Below are 8,433 nucleotides of genomic sequence, written 5' to 3' on the forward strand. Positions count from 1 at the left end.
TTGAAGCCGGAAGTGCTGAGTCTGATGCTGCCACGTGGATCGTGAAAGTGCAGGTTTCTTTGATAGAGCATGTGCTCATAATTGTTCTTCAAATTTAGTTTTTCAAACTTTTTTTACTTGTCTTACCTGGCTGATTGAAGACGTGAGTAGATCGTTTTGGCAACTGTTATCAGTGTAAATGCGAGTATTGTAGTGATTTTGATCTTTTTAAAGTGTTATGGCCAATATTGCCAATTTTGCAACTTTTTTCAAAAGTTTAGGGACAAATATAGCAACTTCTTGGACAAACCTTATTATAGTTCTCATCTTGCCCACTGATCTATATTCATCTTTATATAGATTGGTGAATTTGCCATTATGATGTCTTCTATTTATTTATTTAGTGATATTTATTTAACTACCAGTTTTAGCTACAATTGAAAGCAGTTTGCAACCCTTATAATGGGATCTCTTTTAGTATATATATATATGCGCATGCATGCATGCATGCAAATAATAGATTTAATATGTTTTAAAAATGGATATGTTGCTATTTTGTAAGACTTGTTTGTTTGAATGTTATAACTATTCTGCAGGGGAAGATCATCATCTGTCTTTGCACTTGTAGATGCACATAATGGAGTCAGTGGTGAGAAAGGTGATCATTGCATTTTGTGAAGCAGGCTGGCTCTTTCATAATTTCTAACTTTTTTTTTCTTGCATTTAAAAGTGTGAAAGATGTCTGTGTGCTTAATGTAGTTCACTTAATTCTGCTCTTATATTCTTTCTATTTAGAGCAACAAGGAAAACACTAAACTGGAATGTGGCCCAAAAAAACAAGTCCTCAGGGGTATTGTATCGAAAGAAAAAGTGATATGTAGATCTGCACCCTTTCAGTCGAAGAATGATCTTAAGGAGGACAACTACGGAACAAGAGAGAAGGAAAAGGATGTTAGACCAAAAACCAAAACTAATGCTGATCCTACCAAGCGTAACGCATTAAGACACAGGAATCTTGTGAAAGAAGTTCAAAAGCCACCCTCTAATTTCTCTGCCATCCAGAAATCTAAACCTGGTATGTATAAGGGTCGTGTAGTACAATCTAAAATCGACTGTTTCAGAAAACCCAGTGCTGATGAGAAGACCACAGAAAAGAAAGCGATTTCAAAACCGGATTTGACTAGACCAAAACCTGAATGGCCTAAAGTTCGGTTCAAGTCAGTTTCTTCCCTGCCGACGTCCACTAAACCCAGAGTAAACTCTGCTGTGACATCTAGACCGCAATCTGTCTCTGATATCCAGCTGCATGCCACTGAAAAACCAGTCCAGGTGCCTGTTTCCCATAAACGGATACCTCAGAACATCCCAGGCACTGTCACCCAAGCATGGGCTCTTCCCAGGTCAGCCCCTCTACCTACAGGGCGCTCGGCCATCAGCAAACCCATCGCTTCGAAGAAGAAAGAGAAGACTGTGCAGGTGGAGAAACCCAAACCCGCCTCCACTGAACAGAGAGTCTGCAGGCCTGTCACAAGCACTGTCGGCCAGTACAGAGTGCAAATAAAGAAGGCTGAAGAGAGAAGGTGAGTTGTATACATTTACCATTGAATAGTTTGGGGTCAGTAAGATTACTTGTATATATTTTATTTATTTAATACATTTTTATTATTATTATTCAGCCAGGATGGATTAAATTTATCAAAGACATTTGCTATGTTGCAAAAATATTATTCATCAAAGAATACTGATAATGTATCATGCATTCAACAAAAATATAACTTTGCACAACTGTTTTATAATAAATAAATAATGTGTCCAAGAAATATTTTCTTGAGCATGCATCCAGCATATTAGAATGATTTCTGAAGTTAAAGCACGTGGCACTGAAGATTGGAGCAATACTGCTGAAAAATCAGCTTTGCAAACACAAAATAGAAAGGTTATTTTAAATTATATTATTTCATAATATTACTGTTTTACTGTATTTTTGATCAAATAAATGCAGCCTTGTTGAGCATAAGAGACTTTTTTTTTTTTTTCCAAAAACATAAAATCTTACAGACGCCAGACTTTTGAACACTAGTGTAATTTATAAACTTCAGCCAAGCATAACCTGATCAGTTTTAACTGGACGAGTGTGACAATCTGCTGATAGAAGAGGATATATTGATGTGATTGTTCAATGTTTATACTGTACTTTCAGAGCAAAGTTTGCAGAGTGGAAGGGAAAGACTCTGAAGAGGCCTCCAATCTTGGAAAAGTCTGCAACCTTTTCAAGAAATCCAAAACCAGCTCCACGGTCTAAAACTGGGCCCAAAGCCAAAATTGGTGTCCAGTCTGAGCCTGTCATCCAGTCTGAGGCTGTAAAACCAACTGCTGCATTGAAGACTGATGATATTGAAGTCCCTGACAATAAAACAGTATGTTCTAGGAGATCAAGCAATATTATGAATACCACACTAGACTTGCAGAACAACAGTGATATGGATTCGCCAGTTGACCCAGAGATAAGGATGGAGTCGGTAAGAACCATAAGAGTCTTAATTTTGAAACCGATAGACTGGCAGACAGACTGATAGATATTGTAATTTCTGCTTTATATGCAATACACAGTTGATGTTGAACTTGTGTGATAAATTAGAGGCAATGGAGATGCCCTCATCATGTGAAGATGGTGAGTCTTATCCAGATTATTTATGCAAGAATTGCAAATTACTACTAATATTACCAGAAACTTATTTAGTTTTCGATTCTTGGTGTCATTTTTCTAAATGGTTCATATGTTTTTGGCCATCCTCAACAGGTGTAAATGTTGACAAATCTGACGTGGTGGCAGAGAAAAGAGTGGGAGTGCCAGTGGAGGAGCAGGAAACAGAAAAAGTGTTTGAAAATCTAGAAGAGGAGGAACTGGGAGATGAGGAAGACATGGAGAGCGACATTACACAAGACACTAAGAAGGCTGTCATAAAGAATGAGGATGATTATCAGGAACCGAAGGAGAAGGCATTTGCTAGTGAAGATGATGACCGTGATGAGAAGATGAAGAGCACCACTCTAGAGATGGCAGGGGCATCAACTGTGAAATACAATGTGAAAACGACTCCATATTTGCAAAAGTGAGTTTAGGGTATGTACAAAGACACATACTTGTGTAAGAAGTTCAAGTATTCATTTGGTTTTCTCGTCATTTAGAGTGAAAAAGATAATTGAATGCAAAACCGCACCAGGCAGTGGCTCACGACGCAAAAACTTCATCAAAGACCAAGTTTCTGACGCCTGTGCGACGATCGACACGAATTCAACATAAGTCCTCTCATCTGCCTGGTATGCTGATTGACCACGATACTTGCGTCTCCTCATTGGCTGAGCTGATGCAGAGGGAAGATGCAGATGCGAATGCTTACATCTACAGAACAAATCCAGCACTACTGGAAGAACTGCCTGATCAACCTGAAGACTTTGCAAAAGTATACAGTTAAGCAATATAAACTGATGTTGATGTCTCTTTCAAATCGGACATTTATAGCATAGGTAACCACATACATTTGAAGCATTTTATGTGACGCTATTAAAAAAGTTTATTTTAATATTTAAGTGTTTGTTGCATTGGGCTGCTAAAAATAGTAATCTCTTAACTGAATTGGCTTGACATCTTAAGGACAAATAAACTACATGTTGTGAAGACGGGCCCAAGCCACTAGTGTAACCGCCACCCCGGAGGCATCGGGAAAACCGCGCACAGCGGGCACATGCATTTAAAGGAACCCTTTGTCAGTCTGGTTTTAAGGCTTACAGCAATGAAAGGGTTAATCCAGAGCATCAAGAGTGTAAAATACACACACATAAAGGGAACAATTTATAAAACTTTGGTAACACTTTAAAGTAAGGTTTCACTTGTTAACGTGAATTTGTTAACTAAATTAGTGAGCTTTAACAATATTATATGTTTATTAATCTTAGTTATTAAGTTGTATCTATTAACATTAATGTACTGTAAACTACATGAACAGGAACATTTTTAAGTAACTAACTGATTAATATATTCTGTAAAAATACATTGATCATGTTAGGTAATGCATTAACTAATGTTAACAAATGAGACCTTATTTTAATGCGTTTCCAAAACTTTGTAATTCCACACCTGTAGTGCTCTGATTGTTCATCTTTGGACCACAAATTGAGACGTTTTTGATTAAATCAGAGCTTTCTGACCCTGTATAGGCAACAATGCAACTGAAATGTTCCCATGCACAGAAACGTCGTAAGGACAACATTTCATCAAAAAAATATCTTAATTTCTGTTCTGAAGGTGAACGAAGGTCTTACATGTTTGGAGTAATTAATGACAGAATTTTTATTTCTGGGTGAACTATGAAAGAAAACTTAATTCTGTACTCGCACACTCGTTTTCTGTGCACTGTCATCCAAAGCATGCACATATAAAGCCACTTCTCAAATGGCTCATGACTACCCAATTGAGTTATTTTTCACAGATTGTTGTAAACGGTAAAATGCACAAAAAAGTATGTCAAAATACCCATTTTGGTGAGTATTATTGTAAATTGAGTTGGTTTTAATCTCAAGTGAACAAATAGTTTAGTTAGAAAACCCTAGTGCAACTCTGTGTGTGTGTACTGGAAGCCATGCATAAACTCCACATATTACACAGAAGTAATTATTGATGATGCTCCAGGAAATCCCTAATATGGTCATGACAGCTGTTGCAGTTGATAAATAGATGATAGAAACTTATTAAACTATAAATAGCCTATTATTCTTGGGCTTGGACAGCAGCAGGTACTATGAATGCTGAAAGTTATATAAAGGTTTTAGAGCAACATATGCTCCCCTCCAGATGACATATATTTCAGGGAAGGCCCTGTGTACTTCAGCAGGACAATACAAAACCTCATACTGCAGCTATTACAACAGCATGGCTTCGTAGTAGAAGAGTCCGGGTGCTGAATTGACCTGCCTGCAGTCCAGATCTTTCACCTATAGACAACATTTGGTGCATCATTAAACGAAAAATACGTCAAAGACGACCACAAACTTTTCAGCAGCTGGAAACCTATCAGGCAAGAATAGGACCAAATTCCAACACCAAAACTCCAGAAACTCATAACCTCGATGCCCAGACATCTTCAAACTGTTTTGAAAAGATGCTACACCATGGTAAACATGCCCCCGTCCCAACTATTTTGAGACCTGTAGCAGGCATCACATTTGAAATGAGCTCATTTTGTGCATCAAATTGTAAAATTTCTCAGTTTAAACATTTGTAATGAAGTCGAAAGAAAGACGTGCCGGTACTCAACCCCCCATGTATAGTGCCACAATCAATCAATCAATAATTAAATAAAAGCAAAAAATTAGCACAAGTCAAGCTGCAATATCAAACAGGACCACGCCAAAGACCACTAAATCGCTTGCCTCGCTTATAGGGATCCATTCAGAATCGCTAAACCTCTGACCACCGCATAATCAGCGTTCATTATAAAACACTCTTGCTTTTAAGCCAAATACACGCTGAAAAGAATAATTTTACTGACACCTGGAGGTAAGTCACTATTCTCTCTGTAATTGCTGATGAAATCGGCCGTGTTTTCTCTGCATTAGCGCTGTTTTGAGCTTACTGTTTGAATTCGTTCACTGGATCCTTGGAATTTCCAGGAGTTTACGGTTTAAAATGATGTGATTGCAAAAGCTTGCTTCTTTTCATTTTAAGATATGATTTTCGTTATAAAGTACTGATTCAAATTAGTAATCAATAATTATTATTCTACTACTCCCCTGACATGCTCTCGCGCACCACACAATGAAGTAGACCGACTCTGCTTGCGTTCATTCACTTGATTGGTCGAGATGAGAGGTGATCCCGCCTGAGTAGTATGATTTACATAGTTTCTATATCATTTCTAATCATATATGGGAGCAGTTGCAAATGTTTACAAAATAAATATCACCACTACTCATCTTTACACCAATAAAACGTGCAACACTTTCACTGTGTAATTTTTTTTTTCAAAAAGTTGTTTCAACTTAAAATAATTTGTTAACCTGCTGACTTAAAATTTTTAGTTTAGTCAACTTGAAATTTCAAGATACTCAATGTTAATTTAAGGGACAACTGGAATATTTTAGTTGACTTAACTAAAAAATTTAAGTCAGCGGGGTAACAAATTATTTCAAGCTGAAACATTTATTATCTTTTTTTACAGTGATTACAGCAGTTCGCTACAGCCCCCAAATTCGGCATTCAAGGAGTGCAGATATTTGCCCCAAACACAATGAAATATTTTACTTTTGTGAAACTTTGCTTGTTTTACTCTGGTTTACTATTTCATAAATAGGCTTCTTATCATTGTAAAAAGTGATGCTGACTTAACTTAAAAAAAATTAGGAAACCTGTTGCCTTAAAATGATTAAGTAATTAATAATAATAAAAAGTACAAGTTAAGTGAATTGTCAGAACTTTTTTTTTATTATTATTATTTACTTAAGAATTTTAAGGCAACGGGTTTCCTCAATTTTTTTTTAAGTCAGCATAACTTTTTACAGTGTTGTTTTTCTACCAAATTATATGAAATATCTATTTATTATATTAATATTTAACATTGGAAAGGTTTCCATTACCTCTCGTGAGATCTCGGCAAAAAGTCTCACAATTTATTTCCAGAACATGATGCATGATGGGATACAAAAAGCCTCGAATAGCACTCCAGATTTAGTGTGCGTTAAGGACACTGCGCTTTGTCATTTTTAAGAAATGGGACAGTCTTGCGCACTTACTTCCTGTCACGCGCACGCACTCTCAAGTGGCCAAGACTTCAAGAGTGGGTATTTGGACATGATCAGCATGACCGGTTTGGTGGTGGGTCATGGATGGTCTGGACTGGGAGGCATATCTATGGAGGGGCGCACAGACCTCTAGCTAGACAATGGCACTCTAAGTTCCATTAGGTATCGGGATTAAATCCTTGGACCCATTGTCAGACCCTACGCTAGTGCAGTGGGTCCTGGGTTTCTCCTGGTGCACCCCCGGCCACATGTAGCGAGAGCTGGGGGCGAGCTACGGGGAGCTCGGCTCCCCTTAATAAGGCATGGGTTCCCCTGAAAACGTGATTTGTGAAATTTTGGGGGGTCTCAAAAAATATTGACTCTGTTATTTTGACGTGCAATTTCAGTTTTGTGTAATGTGACCATCGTGGATTTTTATGTGTAAAATAATTCTTGTAATTAATTATATTTCCCATTATAATCTCTTGTTTTAGTTGATAGCAATCTATAACACATCATAGACTATTTAAAATCATATACATAGTAGGCCTAGTTAAAAAAATTAATATAAATGTTCCAAATGAGTTGTTTATTAGTATATAATATAGATTTATGCTGTATAATATTCAATTAATTGCGAATCATAAAAGATGAGGTTATCAAGATATTTCAGGACATTGTACCAAATAAAAAAAGGTTTTGCTGTAAAATGAACTGGTAAATATCAAAATGTAAATCAGTAAATATATTTTCTGTTATTATCAGAAATGTGTAATTGTGGTGTTCTATCCAAACATCTACAATAAAGTCTGAGTGTGCTGTCTTCTCTTTTAATTGTATATTTGTAACAACTGGATAATTTGTATTAACAAGCACCCACCCCCTTAGTTTGGGCCACTGCCCCTAAAAATGTCTGAGCACGGCCCTGTTCCAGCATATCTGTCTGCGATTGAAAATGTATGGCCCGTCATGAAAAGGAGAATCAGACAACAGTGACTGTTGAGCAGCTAAAGTCTTATCAAGTGTGACAAGGCAAACAATTTGCTTGCAAAACTTAAAAAATTAGCATCCTTAATTCCCAGATGATTAAAATGTTCAATTAAAAGGAAAGGTGATTTGACACAGTGGTAATTTTTTTTGGAGTGTTGTAGCCATCAAAATAAAAATAAAAATATATTTACAAAATAAAATTAAAATGGGCAGTGAAAATATTGGATTTTTTTTCTTTGTACTTTAAACAAAAGTTAATGATAATGAGCAAATAACATATTCTTGATTTTATGGCATTTGCCAAAATGTCCCAACTTTTCTGGAATTTGGGTTGGATAGCGGGGCACATTGTAACGCAGTGCTGCAAAGTTCCCCTTCTGAACAACAGGAATTTGGTTAGTGTCTTCTGCTAGTTAGCGAAGCATTAAAAAAAATATCTAAACTGATAAATAACTGATTTTTCTCATTTTAAATGGATACTAAAAACAATTTACTTAAGCCAGAAATGTACTTTATATGGTCAAATAAATGTTTGGCAGGGTTGGAACTAAACTCTGCAGAGTTTGACACCCCTGCTGTAAAACAAAGTGACAGGTTTCAGACTGTAATAATCATCCACCTGTAGAGGACGCGCACGGGAGCGTGAACGAGCGTCAGGTGAGGAGCTGGCAGCGGCAGGTGCATCGT

General features: G+C 36.8%; 1 pseudogene across 1 annotated transcript; it reads left to right on the top strand.

The window, feature by feature from the left end:
- Positions 1–8: 8 nt before the first annotated feature.
- Positions 9–3,455, top strand: LOC306846939 (annotated as a pseudogene). The gene is made up of 7 exons: positions 9–142; positions 576–637; positions 775–1,559; positions 2,180–2,498; positions 2,590–2,650; positions 2,780–3,092; positions 3,169–3,455. The product of its transcript is annotated as an uncharacterized misc_RNA (transcript).
- The last annotated feature ends 4,978 nt before the right edge of the window (positions 3,456–8,433 follow it).

This window comes from Barbus barbus (genome assembly GCF_936440315.1).
Source record: "Barbus barbus genome assembly, chromosome: 27".
NCBI classification, from domain to species: domain Eukaryota; kingdom Metazoa; phylum Chordata; class Actinopteri; order Cypriniformes; family Cyprinidae; genus Barbus; species Barbus barbus.